This window comes from Macrosteles quadrilineatus, unplaced genomic scaffold, assembly GCF_028750875.1.
Source record: "Macrosteles quadrilineatus isolate MER2022 unplaced genomic scaffold, UCM_ALF_1.0 Scaffold_47__1_contigs__length_942521, whole genome shotgun sequence".
NCBI lineage: Eukaryota > Metazoa > Arthropoda > Insecta > Hemiptera > Cicadellidae > Macrosteles > Macrosteles quadrilineatus.
The window spans coordinates 815,648-831,274 of NW_026542640.1; the positions used below are offsets into that span (position 1 = coordinate 815,648).

General features: G+C 35.6%; 1 protein-coding gene across 18 annotated transcripts in view; it reads right to left on the reverse strand.

Moving 5' to 3' along the window:
* Positions 1–15,627, reverse strand: part of LOC129005957 (RIMS-binding protein 2-like) — a 245,772-nt gene that overhangs the window by 211,451 nt on the left and 18,694 nt on the right. The window contains exon 1 of one of the 18 annotated variants that reach the window (XM_054434999.1): positions 3,399–3,468. The exons of the other annotated variants lie outside the window; for them this stretch is intronic. The gene's annotated coding sequence lies outside the window, so the exon portion shown is untranslated. Of the gene's footprint in view, positions 1–3,398; positions 3,469–15,627 lie in introns of those variants that run through there. 18 annotated transcript variants of the gene reach the window in all.

Consider the following 15,627-nt stretch of genomic DNA (forward strand, 5'->3'; position numbering starts at 1 on the left):
GTCATTCTCCTGGTCTAAAAATACCCTCCTCATTGTCTATGATCTTGTAGTTTTTAGACATGTAGAACACACCTCAGTAACTCTATTTATAAAAAGGTGACAATAACTGGTTTCTTGTACAATATTTTTATTAGTACTGTGCAGTTAAAATAACAGCTTAACCAAAGCATACTTTCGAGATAGATGAAGTAATTACATCATCTATGCTTTCGACTCCAAACTGTTCAAGACAGTCCCCGTATCGTATGGTGTAAAGTTACCAAGCAAACTACAACAGTGTACTTATTCTCCATTAAATTTACAGTTTTTTTTTCTTAAATTTTTCCCTTAGTTACGGTAATCATCAAGCCCATTTAACATTGCTTCAACATACTAAATTATTTGTTTTTTAATCCCTACAAAATAGTTTTGGAAAGAAATAGATTTTTTTTTTTTTTTTTTAGGATTATAGATTTTTGTGGGGGATCATCTCTAACGCAGTGACAGTTGGCCGTTCCTACCTTTTGTCGTTTACAGGTAGAGGTCAAACCACCGAGTCACAGCATTATGCAATAGCAAAAGTTCCCATTGATACTACTACGTTAAACTTGAGTCGCTAAGACAGAGCTCTGTGCTATAACCACTAAACAACCTATCTAAAAATTGTGACAACTATGCATACTCAGGGGAATTAACACAAATGCTTTCTTAACAAATTCCAAAGCTTTTTTTATCCCACAAAACAATTGTGAAAGATACAAAACAAATTTGTTTTATAATTATACATTTGAAAGTGTATTTACATTTCTTTACTTTAGTCTGTATTTAATTGCACATGTAGGCTTACTTGGCCAATTATTTAGGGAACAAAGAGTTACTAGCTTATGCAGAGAGAGTTTTTATAAAGAATGGAGTTGGGACAGAAGTTAAGCCTGAAGATGAGCACTGAAATACAACTGCGCCGATGGAGTACGTAATTAAATGAGTTTAGGACTATTTATTTGTGGTGCTGAGGAGGTGTATGACAAATTTATAAAACACATATAAGCCAAACAAGTAACTTATTACTTAGATTTTAAAATAAAGAAAGTTGTAGGTTGTAGATTTTCACTTGTTTTACATCAGAAATTTAATTGTTTATAATTAATATAGGTACCGTACATTTTTTTCTTTTATTATAGAGGTTGGAGGCTTCTTTTAAACTTGCATTTGCTCGTCTACATAGGACCTATGCCTGGGCGTAACATATCCAGCAAAACAAGAGATGAGCCAGTACAGTACAGGAGTGAACTGTACTGATTAAAATGTAGTGGCGAGAGCCAGGAGGAGAAACATGTAGCTACCATGGTCCCAGAGATAGATATTCTTCACGAGGATCCAAAGAAGGCGACAAACCGTAGTCACCGAAACTATCTTTATCCACCCTTGGGGGTGGGATGGGTACAGTATCACTAGACGAAATCAATGTAAATTAACCTAGCTTTGTTTTTAACGTGATTTGAGACTAGACAAAAATGTTCTTATCTTAAAAGGTACAACGTTAATAAATAAGGAATAAATAAGAAACAAACTTAAGTAACTTATAGAATAGAAAATCAAACAAAATCTTTTTATATAAATGTTTACAAAAAATACTTTTATGGTAAAACTAAACTTCAATTGTGTTCTTTTAGCCTACTAGACAAAATAATCATTTTCTTTTGTGACTTTTTTTATTCATGGAAATATACTTTCATAGGCCTAAATAGAACAAAACATCATGAAAAATTATGACAAAGTTCTCAAAAGGAAAATTTAACAAGCCACTGCTCTTAAGCTGAGTCAACGTAAAAGCATTATTGCCCTTCATTTAGATCGCTACTTTGAACCTTTCAAAGACTAGTTTCAAAGGGTTTCATTGTCAAAAATAATAACTTTTACACTGCACCTCATTACAGTAGTATTAATTTTGAAAACTTCACTTCAATTTTGGTGTGACATTAACTTTGGTTAGTAAAGAGTTCCAGGAAAATATTATATCAATCTCTGGTTTACCTTGATGTTACACTAAGTGTCTTGATAAGACCTTATTTGTTTATAGCTTGAATGGTTTTATTTGGCCACTTCTGCGACATAAATCTTTAAATATAGGCTACCATTTTTTTTATTTGGATTGAATGTTGAGAAAAATGTTGAATCCATTCAAATAATGGACTGTTAAAAAACTACAGTAGAACCTTGATAACAATTCTCTTATGGGAATGATCACAAGACTTGTTATCAAGGACAAGGTAGACTTCTAATAGATGTTTGCAATAACACTGTAATTAAGTTTACATGTATTTTTATAATTATTTATTTTATCTATGCAATAGCAAGTAAGGTGTCTGTTTCACTGGAAGTTTATGTTTATATTTTATTCTGTTCAATATTTTTGGAAATAAAGTATATTTTGATTTGAATTGATTTGATAACTTATGGGTACTATAAAATCTAAGGTAGGTAGGCCTATTTGAAAATGACGGCTGCACTTTACTTGACGTCCTACACTCATTCGAATGAAAATATCGATCGATATATCGATTAATCGATTGCTTCATTTGATATATCGTTTGGTTAGTTAGGTAAGGTTAACCTAACCTAACTAACCAAACGATATATCGAATGAAACAATAGAATGAAAATATCGAATCGAAAAAACAATCGAATGAGTGTAGGACGTCAAGTAAAGTGCAGCCAAAATGACACTTGTTATTAAAGACCACTTGTTATCGAGGCTGTTCTTATTGAGGTTCCACTGAAGCAGCCTACTTACTTATAGATAGGCTAGAATATAAAGTTGTAGATGAGTATTAGGCTTAGTAAGTTAAAAAAAAACACATATGGTATGCTAGACTTTTAAATCTAAGCCTATGTGGTCAGATGATGAAAGTTAGTTTATCCAATAGAGACGATTGCTTGGAATGGTAAATGAAATGAAATGAAATCAACTTTATTCATAATTTGCAAATAAAAATGCAGATGAAATTGCATAAAATGCAGGCTGGACTCTATTGTAAATAGAAAAATCATATGCATCAGCCAGTGCTTTACAATAACTTAAGGTAGCCTAAGTTAAATGCAAACAGATGTGGCCTAGGCCTCAATGGTAGTAGCTTAAGTTACAGATAATTTATATGAAGACATAGTTGATTAAATATCAATTTATAGGCTTCAGCGGCTGGTGTCATCCCTAAGTTCATATTCTTGGTTTTTTAGTTGAGAGCCACATTGCCCCGTCTTGCAGCTATCACCGGAACACCAAGAATGTAGGGTATGTTTAATAGAAGTAGGTAACTTACAGTGGTTGTTTTTTATTAACATACTACAAAGATTGATGATGGGTATATCTTACTATAACTTAACTTAAAATACTCTGGTTTGGCCTTTAACAAACCTACCATTTGAAAATCTATGGGCTTAATTATAATTTCTTCTTCAATCCATAAAATCAAACTATTAATATCTCTGCCATGCCCTTTCTCTCAGTTCAAATAACAACTATGTATATAAATATTATTACTTACTCCAAAAGTGTTAATAGATAGAAGCGGCATTGTAAATTTTAGGTTAATGTAGGATAGCCTACTCATAACAGTTCGTAAGTAAGTCACAGAATTACAGAAATGTTTATTATAAAACACGATATTGTCACTGTTTCACAAAAGTTTCAACGTACCGTTTGGTTATAAACTAGCAAATACCATAAAACTAGTTTATGGTTATTCTTTAAAACAGTTTATTTTGGCATTGGCAATCATCCAATTCCAATGTTTTGTTTTGGGTTTTGTTGATTCCTTCCTTGTCATGGTTTTACATCATTGCCTGTCATTCTGTCGTCTGCTCTGACACTTATATAGTTAAGTGAAGAGGGTACCAAATAAAGGAAAACGTTTGATAGAAACACTATATACAGTGTCGATAACTATATTTATAGCAAACAAAAGAGTAAGTTATTTCAGTATTTCTTCAATCATGCAACTTATTACAATAAATCTGTTTCGGGTTTTAGTTACTATACGTTATTTCTCCGTTATATTACAGTTTTATATCGTATGATTAATACATTCATAATTATGTAATACGTGGTTGTGATTTTTTTTTATAAAATTGACTTCGGATACTACTACACGCAGTCTTCAGATCCTACACGACCACCTCTAACTCCCAGGCCGCGGCCTTCGAAGTTAGTAGTAGGGTTGTTACAGCTGTGTTGTTTGGAGGCAGCCATGGTATTTGGGTATTTTTTTAACAATACGAAAAGCTTGGTACTGGGCTCAGGCCGCGGCCTTCGAAGTTAGTAGTAGGGTTGTTACAGCTGTGTTGTTTGGAGGCAGCAAATGGTATTTGGGTATGTTTTTTAACAATACGAAAAGCTTGGTACTGGGCTATGAAAATATTGACTCCACTTATTTTCAATCTTTTAATAAATTTATGTTCATAAATTTAAATTAATAATACGCGAATTAATGAGCTGGTGTCTCCTGTCTGCCATTTTATCTTATGGCTTAAGCCAACCTCAAAGCTTGATACTCAAACAGCTTACTCTACTCACTGCTACGATTTCTGATCTCGCTGATAAAGTCAACACTCTAACATCACTTCCCGCTAAAGTCGATAACATAGTCTGTGAAATGGAAGGCCTTAATAAAAATCTTGTACAGTTGGAAAATCGATTACTTGCTAATGAAGCCAGAGTTGCTGATGTTGAAAAGAGACTGGATGATCGTGGGTCCACCGAGTCGATTATTGCGGAGTTGAATGATCGTGCTCGCAGGTCGAGGAATGTCATGCTATTCAACCTACCGGAATCTCAGAGTAGGATTATTGATGTCAGAGTCAAACATGACAATGATCTTGTATCTCGTCTACTTTCTACCTTTCTTCCTCCTGGATGCAGCGACTCCTTTAACACATTCGCTGCTGAAACCTTTAAACAGGCGCTCGCCAATGGCGGCGAGGCCCGGGCGGAGCCCCGACGCGCTAACTGAATCAGCGATCGCTATTGGTATTGAAATATCTCAGTAAGACGAATCACAAAAGAGCAGTGGTGATTGTTCTGCGTTACTCCGAAAGTGGACGTAGTTCACTGAAACACCCAAAGGTAGCAGCACTGCCTGGATCAATAACCAGAGTCTTTGTAATACGGCTCAAACTGAGAAAATCCCCGAAAACGGGACAAAAGCATTGCCAGACGGGATTTTACGGGCAATTTTTGTACCAACCTACACCAGAATAAATCTCGCATTATAAGCTACAGGCTGGTAAAGATTACAACGTTCCCCGACAATGGCTGAGCTCACATTGAAACAATAAACATGACATGGCGCGGGGCCCTGCCGGCGGCCCCCTAGCACTTTTGCGGCGGCATCTGGGGTCTGCCGGCGGACCCGCCGCAGCGAATGTGTTAAAACAGCTAGAGTTGGTAAGACGACTCCCAACAAGACAAGACCTTTGAAAGTCATACTGAGCAAGGAATCTGATGTGCTCGGTTTCCTATCTAACTTCTCCTCTGAATCTGCTGCCGAGGTGGATAACAGTCTCTCTGATATCAAAGCATCCCGTGATCGTACACCTAAGGAAATGGCCTTTTTCAAATCTTTAAAATCTGAACTTGAGGAAAGGATCTCCAAAGGTGAAAAAGACCTGACAATAAAGTACAAAAATAATATCCCCACCATCGTTACGAATAAAAAAAACTAGTAAGCTTCAACGGTACACCAAAAAACTAAACTGTCTCTTCCAGAATGTTAATGGACTAAAAAGTAAACTTAATGAGTTAATGCATGCTTTAGCAACCACCTCATATGATATTATTGCTCTAGTTGAGACAAATCTTACGCATGATATACTTGATTCTGAACTGGGCTTTCATAACTTTTCTGTATTTAGGTGTGATCGGTCAACCATGACCAGTGATAAATCTAGCGGGGGCGGATCTCTCATTGCAGTGCGTGATTCGATTCCCTGCAATAGAATTTCTCCTTGCAATCTCAACACCGAAAGTGTTTTTGTTAAAACGAACTTTGCCCAATCAAGCACAATAATAGGTTGTGTGTATATCCCTCCGAACCTTCATAGTTCAGTTTATAGTGATTTCTGTCAAACTGCTGAAGAAGTTATTGGCTGTAGTAACGACAACATTCTACTGGTTGGGGACTTCAACTTGCCCAATACGGACTGGACTGGATCCCCTCAAGCTACTGACGAATCCTCACGCTGCATCTTTGAGTTGGCCAACTTCTATGAACTTAAACAGCTCAACAATGTCCACAACTATCGAGGTGTCACACTTGACCTCGTTCTTTCGTCAATACCTGACACTGTAGTTGCTCCGGCCCTGGTCTCTTTTCTTCCGGAAGATAGACATCATCCTGCTTTAGAAATTACTGCAGCCGTCCCTGTTCCAGTGAGTCAAAATTGTGTAAAGCTTGTTCATGACTTTAGAAGATGTAACAACGAATCAATATTTAACCAAGTGCAAGCTCTTACATTGCCCGTATTAGATGACTTGCATGACTGCGAACAGTCATTCAGCCTCTTTTGCAGTCAGTTGTCTCACATCATAACGCTGAATACACCCATGAAGAGAGTTCAAACATCTAGTTTCCCTAAATGGTTTTCTAAGGACTTGAGAAACCTAGTCACCATGAAGAAGATTGCCCATAAGAATTTTAAGACTTCTGGAAACCCTATTGATCTAGAACGGTTTCGATGTTTTTCGGAGGCAATGCAAACTTCTGGCTGGAAATTGCTATGCATGTTACATTGGTAGGGTTGAGGACAGTATTCCTCATGACATCAAATCCTTTTGGTCGCATGTCTCCAGCCTGAAAGGCGCATCCAGTCTCCCACCGAAGATGGCCCTAAATGATAGAGTGGCTGAAGACCCAAGTGAAAAATGCACGCTTTTTGCTGGTCACTTTTCTTCATTGTTTGGTGTCAGTGATGTTCCAATTCCTACCTTCAATTTCGCTACTGGTGACTCCCTTACTTCGATAAAAATATCAGCCACTGAGGTTCAATCGAGGCTTGACAAACTTGACCCATCCAAAGGCCCTGGTCTAGATGGCATACCCCCAGCTGTTTTGAAACTCTGCTCTCCTGTTCTTGCCGCTCATTTGGCCGTCCTATTCAATGCCCTACTTTTCTCTGGTATCTTTCCATCAGCCTTAAAACAAGGCTTTGTCGTACCAATCTACAAGTCTGGTGACCGAAGTAGTATTTCAAATTATAGACCAAAATTGTGATCCAATCGGCTTTGGCCAAGGTTTATGAGTCTTTGGTCTTGGACCATCTCTATGCCTATTTGAAAAAATATATTACTTGTAATCAGCATGGTTTTCTTAGAGGCCGCTCCACCATTACTAACCTACTATCATTTCAAGAATATGTCTCATCGGCATTCACTAGTTCAAGGCAGGTTGACTGCATATACTTGGATTTTTCCAAGGCGTTTGATAAGGTTCATCATGGTTTGTTGATCGCAAAACTTGCTGGTTATGGCATTAGTGGTACATTGATCAAATGGTTGGAAAGCTACCTGAAGGATCGCCATTTGATTGTCAAGTGTAGTGGCGCCTTCTCTTCGCCCTTCAATGTTCTCTCCGGTGTTCCTCAGGGCTCTCACCTCGGTCCACTACTTTTTAATACATTTATAAATGACATAATTGGAGTACTGACGTCGGACTGCTTGATGTTTGCTGATGACCTCAAGATATTTTCCCGGATCTCCTCATCCTTAGACCATGAACATCTCCAACGATCTCTCACCAACGTCGAGACGTGGTGCAATGAAAATGCAATGGAACTCAATGTATCTAAGTGTCATGTTGTCTCATTCACAAGACTTGTAACATGTAGCGCTTTTGACTACAAAATTGGTGGTGATACTCTGAGACGTGAGGATCGTGTGAAGGATCTAGGTGTCATACTTACTTCTACCTTGAGTCCTGCTGAGCACATCATTCATATTATTGCAAGAGCTAATTCCATCTTAGGATTCATCCTTAGATCATCAAGAGACTTCAAGTCCCCACAGTCACTTCTAGTGCTATATAAGACCCTAGTGCGACCAGTTTTGGAGTATGGCTCAATTATCTGGTCACCATATCAGTTTGGCCATATTGAAATGCTAAACAAAGTACAGTTACGCTTCCTCCGAGTCTTAGGTGTCCGCCTGGGCTATGAGTATCGTGCCCCACCAATCTTGGAGCTTCAGGAGCGCTTCAACGTCCAACCTCTCCATCTCAGAAGAAAGCTGCACGACATGCTTTTTCTGTTTAAACTGGTCCGTGGTGAGATCGATTCTACCGGCCTTCTGGAGGGAATTAATTTCCTTATACCGAGAGGAACACGATCTTCAGATACATTTGCTCATTTGTACTTACCAACTAACTACTCTCTCAATTGTGGATTGGCCAGATTGCAGCGTCTTGGAAACGAAGTCGGATCTCAAGTTGACTTCTTCAACGAACAGTTGTCTTCCTTCAGAAGAAAATCCTCTAACGTTATCTTTGTTATGCCTGTTTTGTAGCTGATGTATGTTTGTTTTGTTCCAAAATCTCTTTCATTCTTGTTATTCATTTAGGCTATAGATTTATTGTTGTTTGTTGTTGATTTTTCACAGAACTTATTGTCATCATAGTTTATCTATTGTTAATCTTGAGGAGATATTTGTTGTTGTTGTACTTTCAAATCTTTATGCTTTTTCTGAAGTCCAAATTAATATTAAATATTTGTTTTGTTATTATCTGTACAATACTTTGTTAATGTTATTATCTGTTATTGTTGTTACGTTGTTGTCTTGTTATTATTTTTTGTTGCAATGCTGCTTTGTTTCATAGTCATTATGTAACTTCTCTTCATTCTGCTCATGTGCTTAAAACACATATATTTTGTAAATGGTGTATCCGTTGATATGAATGAATAAATGAATGAATAAATATGGGACGTCTGGCGATATACAACACTACTTTCAACGTTGCCAATTCTACCAGGCCACGGCCTGGAGTTAAAGGTGGCCGTGGATCCTACCACAGACAAGGGAATTAGTCAATGATCCTACCATAGACTAACTAACCCAACTAGACTCTTCTCAACCCATTGTAAAATGTGAAAATCGTGTTTCGTGTTTCGTTCATATTGGTGACACACTGATCACTTGACAACGAAATTTTGTATCTCAAATTTTAGGGTTAATTTCGTGATTTGTGATTTAATGTTTGGTTATGTAGCTAGGGTACGAGTTATTGTTTTTGATTATATCATTTAATCACCAAACGAGGTTTTGAATAAGTGAAATAATAAAAATAAAAAAAAATAATGGTAAACAATAAAAACACGATTCTAATGGCACCGCAGGAAATGAACAATATAATTGTCTTCAGATTATCCATAAAGATGACAATATACTAAAGTAGTATGTTTAATCTATGGTCCTACCAAACAAAGACTGGGGACTGTTTTAAGACAAGCGTCTACAGCCTGACTGATCACTTATTGCAAACGAATGAAACTGGCCACTGAAGAACTATTTTTCCTTGATGACGTATGCGATCTTTCGTCTGTTTTGTTTAGCAGTTTCTCTCCCGTCATAGGCCTACTGAGTTCCGCTTCAGTTGGCAGTTCACTTTAGCTGTTTGATTAGACCTTGCTTAGCTTTCTTTACCATTTTATTCTTGGAATGTTTTTAAAAATAAATTCTTAATTGTGGTAGATTACATTAATTGTATTAATTATGTGTCTGGTAGGAAATGAAAAAATGATCGAAAGGATTTTGGCCTCTGCTGTGAACAGTGTGGTAAACACACTGCTGTGAGCAGTTACAAGCACAACTTAACTGTCTATTTAAAAAAAGAAGTCAAGAAACATGACAATGATAGTAATTTATAATGGCAATTACTACTTTGTTGACTTTTTGCTGTAATATTTTTTTATTTTTATTAATAAACGTTTTATGAATGTTCAGTTTGGTTTAATGTTCAGCCACAAATTAATAAACCCGAAAGTTTGAGTTTGGCCGGATGTACGCGCCTGGCCGAGAAGAGTATATTCAATTCCAAAACCATATTTCCTATAAAATCCTCTCCCTTCTCATGTTCGGGATAAGCATAAAGACCTCACGTCTCGTGTCATGGTTCATTCACCACAACACAAGAAACATGATGCATGTTCTCCTCGCCGCGACAGCCGCTACCTTAAAGTTTTTTAACAACTGCTAGGGGCTTATTTAACAACTGCTTAAAGTAGGGAAGGAAGGGGTTATTTTAAGGGCCAACTAATGGCGATTATGAAAGACAGAGCCAGAGCCTACTTTAAATATAAATTCAAGTGTTCATAAATATAGTAATAATAATAATAATAATAAATATAATAATAATAATAATAATAATAATAATAAATATAATAATAATAATAATAAATATGATAATAATAATAATAAATATAATAATAATAATAAATATAAAGTATATATTAAATAAAAGTATTAAAAGTACTACAGCATTTCAGAGTTCATGACTGATAGTGAAACTGCAAACTTACGGTAGCAATCTTTCTATGATCCACGGAAGTTAGTTTTTAACTGGTTATAATGTATGTATATTGCATTTTACCTTTTGATCTGTTTGTACACGGTGCGCAAGTGTTTTTATTTAATGCGTCTAAAATGTATAGTTTTTCCTCTGTCGAGACGCAATCTATCCCTATTCTCGGGTAAATATGAAGAGGGAGTAAGTAAGTGTGTTTGATGACAAGTAATGATTAAATTCGTTTGTGGCGGCTTAATATATGTCAGTATATTTTAGTATGCGCTATACTCTCTAGTTCAGCGTGTAATACTAGAGCACAAGCAATAATTTGCATAAATATCGTTCCATTTGCATTTGGTCCTAATAGTCTCTATAAAAATAACAAAACATTCTTATAAAACGCACACAAGGGAATAAATATAGACACCTTAAACCATTTTCAGCTCAAGCTCATATGTTACACTCCGGAAATTTTATTCACTCAACGATGTGGACAGTATGTGAAATACTCACGTCGAGGAGTGAGCATTTATTCGGACATTGGCCGAAACGAAATGCCCAGACCACGTCGTGGGTAAACTGATTTACTCAAATCAAATGATGAAGATAAAACCTTCTTCGGCCATTGAGCAAATCCAAAATGGCCCACAAAGCGATGTGAGCAAAAGTGATTGACCACGTTGGGTTGTGCGTGTTTCTAGTTTGCGCAAACGCAGAATCATCTCGTTCTCACACAGGATATCCATAATGAAGACCTAAATAGAGAACAGTATAACGACCTACCTTTGTGCACTCTTATTTTCTCAAGAATCTATTGTTACAACACGAGAAAACTGTGTAACTTCCTTAAAAATGCAGACAGAAAATTTTTTAAGGAAAACGGAAAGAAAATTAACCTTAGGTTCAGTGGTTGATCAAGGAACACTAGCTCTTAACTGTAATAGCAGTGTATAATAACCACAATGACTACAACGCTATTGGTACAAAACATGGAGTTCTGGACAAATAGTTTCTCAGGAAACCAATTCCAGGTGGCACTAAATAGATTTATTTGCACCGAGGATGAACTTAATCAGCAACTAAACGCGCGCAAAGAAGTAATGATGTCAACTGGATCCAAGCAAGGTTCTAAGATGTGGTTGCAAGAGGAACTGTTTAGGTAAATCGTAAAAATAAGTTATACATCAAATGCAATTTTATATGCCGTAGCAGCACGTCTACAATATACTGTAGTATCCAACAAGTAGAATACAAATGTAACATGAACTGACTGAAAGAATGAATGAGTGATTTATTTCATTAAATTTGCTTCATAGTACAAACGTTTACAATTTTAACTATATAATCCGTGAACGCGATAACTTGAGTATTTTTTGTCCGATTTTGCTGAAATTTGGTTTAAAGATATTGGCAGGATAAACTTAAATGAGTTCGCGAACCAGCATGATTGGATCATGGGAACGGGGTTTTACGAGGGGTTTTATGGGGTAAAAAATGGTCTTTCTCATTTTTGACCCTCAAAACACAAAATTTCCCAATTTCTCTCTAGACCATTTTAAAGAGCTTAAAATCAAATAATTTGGTATATAAAAGAGTTTTTGTACGGGTATTAGTAACGGGGAAAAATTTTAAATTTAAAATTCCCATGTTATTCTTAAGGAGAATATTGTAAAATGTTGTAGTTTGTTTGTTTACGGATATATTTTTATGAAACTTAGCAAATTTATTTATTTTATACTAAGCTATTAATACTCTACTAAAAAACACACTTTATTAGTTTCCTTGTAGCATCAAACCTCTAGGCACTCGTTAAACCTAATGTTATTTAAATATATTAAATTGAAAATAAATTCAGACAAATGGAAATTCACTTAGTCGGCAGGTTTGCTGCGGTGTGGGTATTTTTTATACTTGTACATTTATAAATTTCAAAACATCAATTTAATTTTATTAGGCCCTATACCCAGTGGTTGTGGATTTTATGTCACTTTTTGTGTATACAGTAGCTTTTACAGGCTTTTCGACGTTTGAGCAAAATAGAAATACCCAAAATCCAACGTGGGCAATCACTTTTGACCACATCACGTTGTGGGTATTTCGGATTTGCTCAATCGCTGAAGAACGTCAAACGACTTCTGCATTTGAGTAAATCAGTTTACACACAACGCGGTATGGGCATGTTGCTTCGGCCAATGTCCAAATAAAAATGCTCACTCCCTGACGTGGGTATTTCACACTGTCCACATTGAAGTGGGTGGAAATTTAGGACATTGTCCGAATTCGGAGTTTGAGTGTAACATATATACGGATGATTAATCTTAAAGTAAAACTGAATAATTGAATTGGACGTATCCTATAATATAGAACATGACAACGTATCAGCCAATATAGTCCACACAATTTGCTAAATCTCTTTCAACAATATGTTGATGATTAAACGGCAGCGATTAATTAATTGGATTGATTTATATCCCAGTAGGGGAAGGTGTTGTACCTTGCGATGGTCGTCATTGTGCTGCCATCTTTGTGCCGAATATTTAATTGAACCATTTTAGTTTTGCCTCAAGCTAGCCACTTTGAGCACTTACATATTCTATTACCGATGTGAATACTTTATCAGTTGAAGAAATATTTGAATGTTGTAGCCTATCGTTAAGTGTAAAGATTTTAAACTCATTTTAATGAATGTCTACAGCATGGCACCATGTAAATCTAATTTGTATCATTTTTTTTTACTGTTTTTGAAGATACTATATACGTATGGTTAAGAAGAGTTTCTGTGATCTGCCTTTGTTAGTTTGCGATGACTTGAAAATTGATAATTTGAGAATACCTTTGAGAAGGACTGTTTAAATGATTTACTCAGTTCAAATAACCTTCATTTCACCTTTAAACGTTATAAAATAATTGATCAAACCTAAAACAAGCATAGCCAGCTTGACTACCTGATCACCGATTTCAAAAACCAGCTTTATTGAACTGTTGTACTACAACTTCTCCTATCAGATTACTGCATAGTTGTTTTCAATTTGAAGTTGAGGTCTTATGCAATTAAGAAGAAAGTTGAGAGAAGCGAACATTTACAAAACCTTACATCTCTACATTTGAACATCAGCTTAAAACCCATCTAAATGCTAACCCAAGACACAACTTGCTAACACAAATGATGCTTTTAGTGAATTTTATTCTTGTTTTGTCTATTATGTTTCCTCAAAGCCATTTATATTTGTAAGAACGATTCTCATGTCAAGTGGCTTACTTCAGAGGTCACTGCTTCGCAAGAAAAACTTTAAGATATGTATATTGGCGAACAAAGAAAAATAAATAATGAAAATAGTAAATTAAAATACACTAATGCTAACCGCCTACATTCAGACTTTTTACTTTTTAGAACTTTTTAGCAGAGCAAAGAAACTGTTCTACTAGTCAAAAAATGTTATTATTTTATGTTATAGAGATACTTAAAATAAAACTGTATTCATTTTCTTAAAACAGCATCGAGTTGAGTTTATGCCTACCAAACATAACCTATAAAAGAGTTAAAAATAAATCTGCAGTGCCCAGCCATGTGTTGTACCTTGGGACATCCTGATGTACATCAATTTACTTTAGAAGACACTTTTTGTTTCTACGTCCACTTTTATATTAATAGGCGTAGTAATTAAATGGGTGTAGGCCGACGAAAGATGTTAATAACCAATTATTGAGGGTTGTAAGATCTACTATGCCTACTACTGAGTTCGTTCATCCGTTTTCCAAAAGCTGGCCCAAAACCACTTGGATGACAGCATGGTTTATGGTTTACAGACTCTCCTGAGAAAGATTTAATAGAAAAAAGAAATAAAATGCCAAATAACCGATACAGCTAAAAAAACAAACAAAATGCCACTAACTTTGCGATCAGAGAGACAATGATTTTAATAGTTTTTGATTAAATATTAAATAACTTCTTGATCAGCATAATTGTTCCATTCTTGCAGCATTCTTGTTTTTCAGGTTAAATGGTTAAATATTAAATCATATTTTAAACAACGAAAAAAGTTGTTATATATGCGGTGGAAAATTATGAGACGGAACCTGTCCCAAGGAACAACACATTCTCCTACATTAAATAGAAGAGTCGTATTTTAAGCAACAATACCATTTTTAGAAAATATTTTCATTCTAATCATACTGGCTCACGATACTACCAAAACATCAGCCATTTGTAATTAACTGATGTGTCATATAAATATGTAATTAGTTAATAATATATTAATTAGTTATTAAAATATAATTAATATAACTAATAACATGTGTACGGTATCTAAAAAAGGTCTTATGGCTCATGTCACATTTTATGAAACGATTGAATTTTAATATAATTTGGCATTCTTTAAAGTTAACTTCGGTGTTCGACACCCTTTCCTATACCAATATTTTTAGTTATTTTATCGATACAACTGTGATTCAGTTTTCATCTCATGTTCCATGCAAGTTCTAAGTAAATTCCGGATTAGATGGCCAGTTTTAGTACTTTATGTTTATACGTCTAGTACCTTTTAGAACGATGCTTTCTCCAGGAAATCAAAACAACATATTTTAATAACTATGGTATTTCCAAACATTTAAATATCCATACAACTGCGCCAAACTTTCAAAAACGTTTAGTTGTGCGTGCAACCCTACTCAGATTCAATCTCAATGTGAGCTCGAGCTCAACAGTGAGACAGAAAGACATTGGCTTGTGATAAGTCGTTTATTGTGCAAGATTAACAACATTTACATTAACGAGTTTGCCAAGATGATGCTTGCCAAGATTGTGTTAGTCTAGGTACCCAACCAACCCCTCCAAAAATAACACTTACCCATTCAATCAAAAAAACATTATTACAATTTATTATAAGTAAAAATATAATCGAGATCATCACAAAAGAATTCACATTGTACTTTCGTCGACCAGTACAGTAGTTGTAGATAATTTCTAAAGCCGATTCAAAATTAGTGTTTAGTTCCCAAGATGTTAGGCTCTTGTCCGGAACTGTTTTGCATATTATTGCAGGCTACATCTAGAGGGGGGGGGGGCATTATAACATATTTTAAGTTGATTGTGAATTGG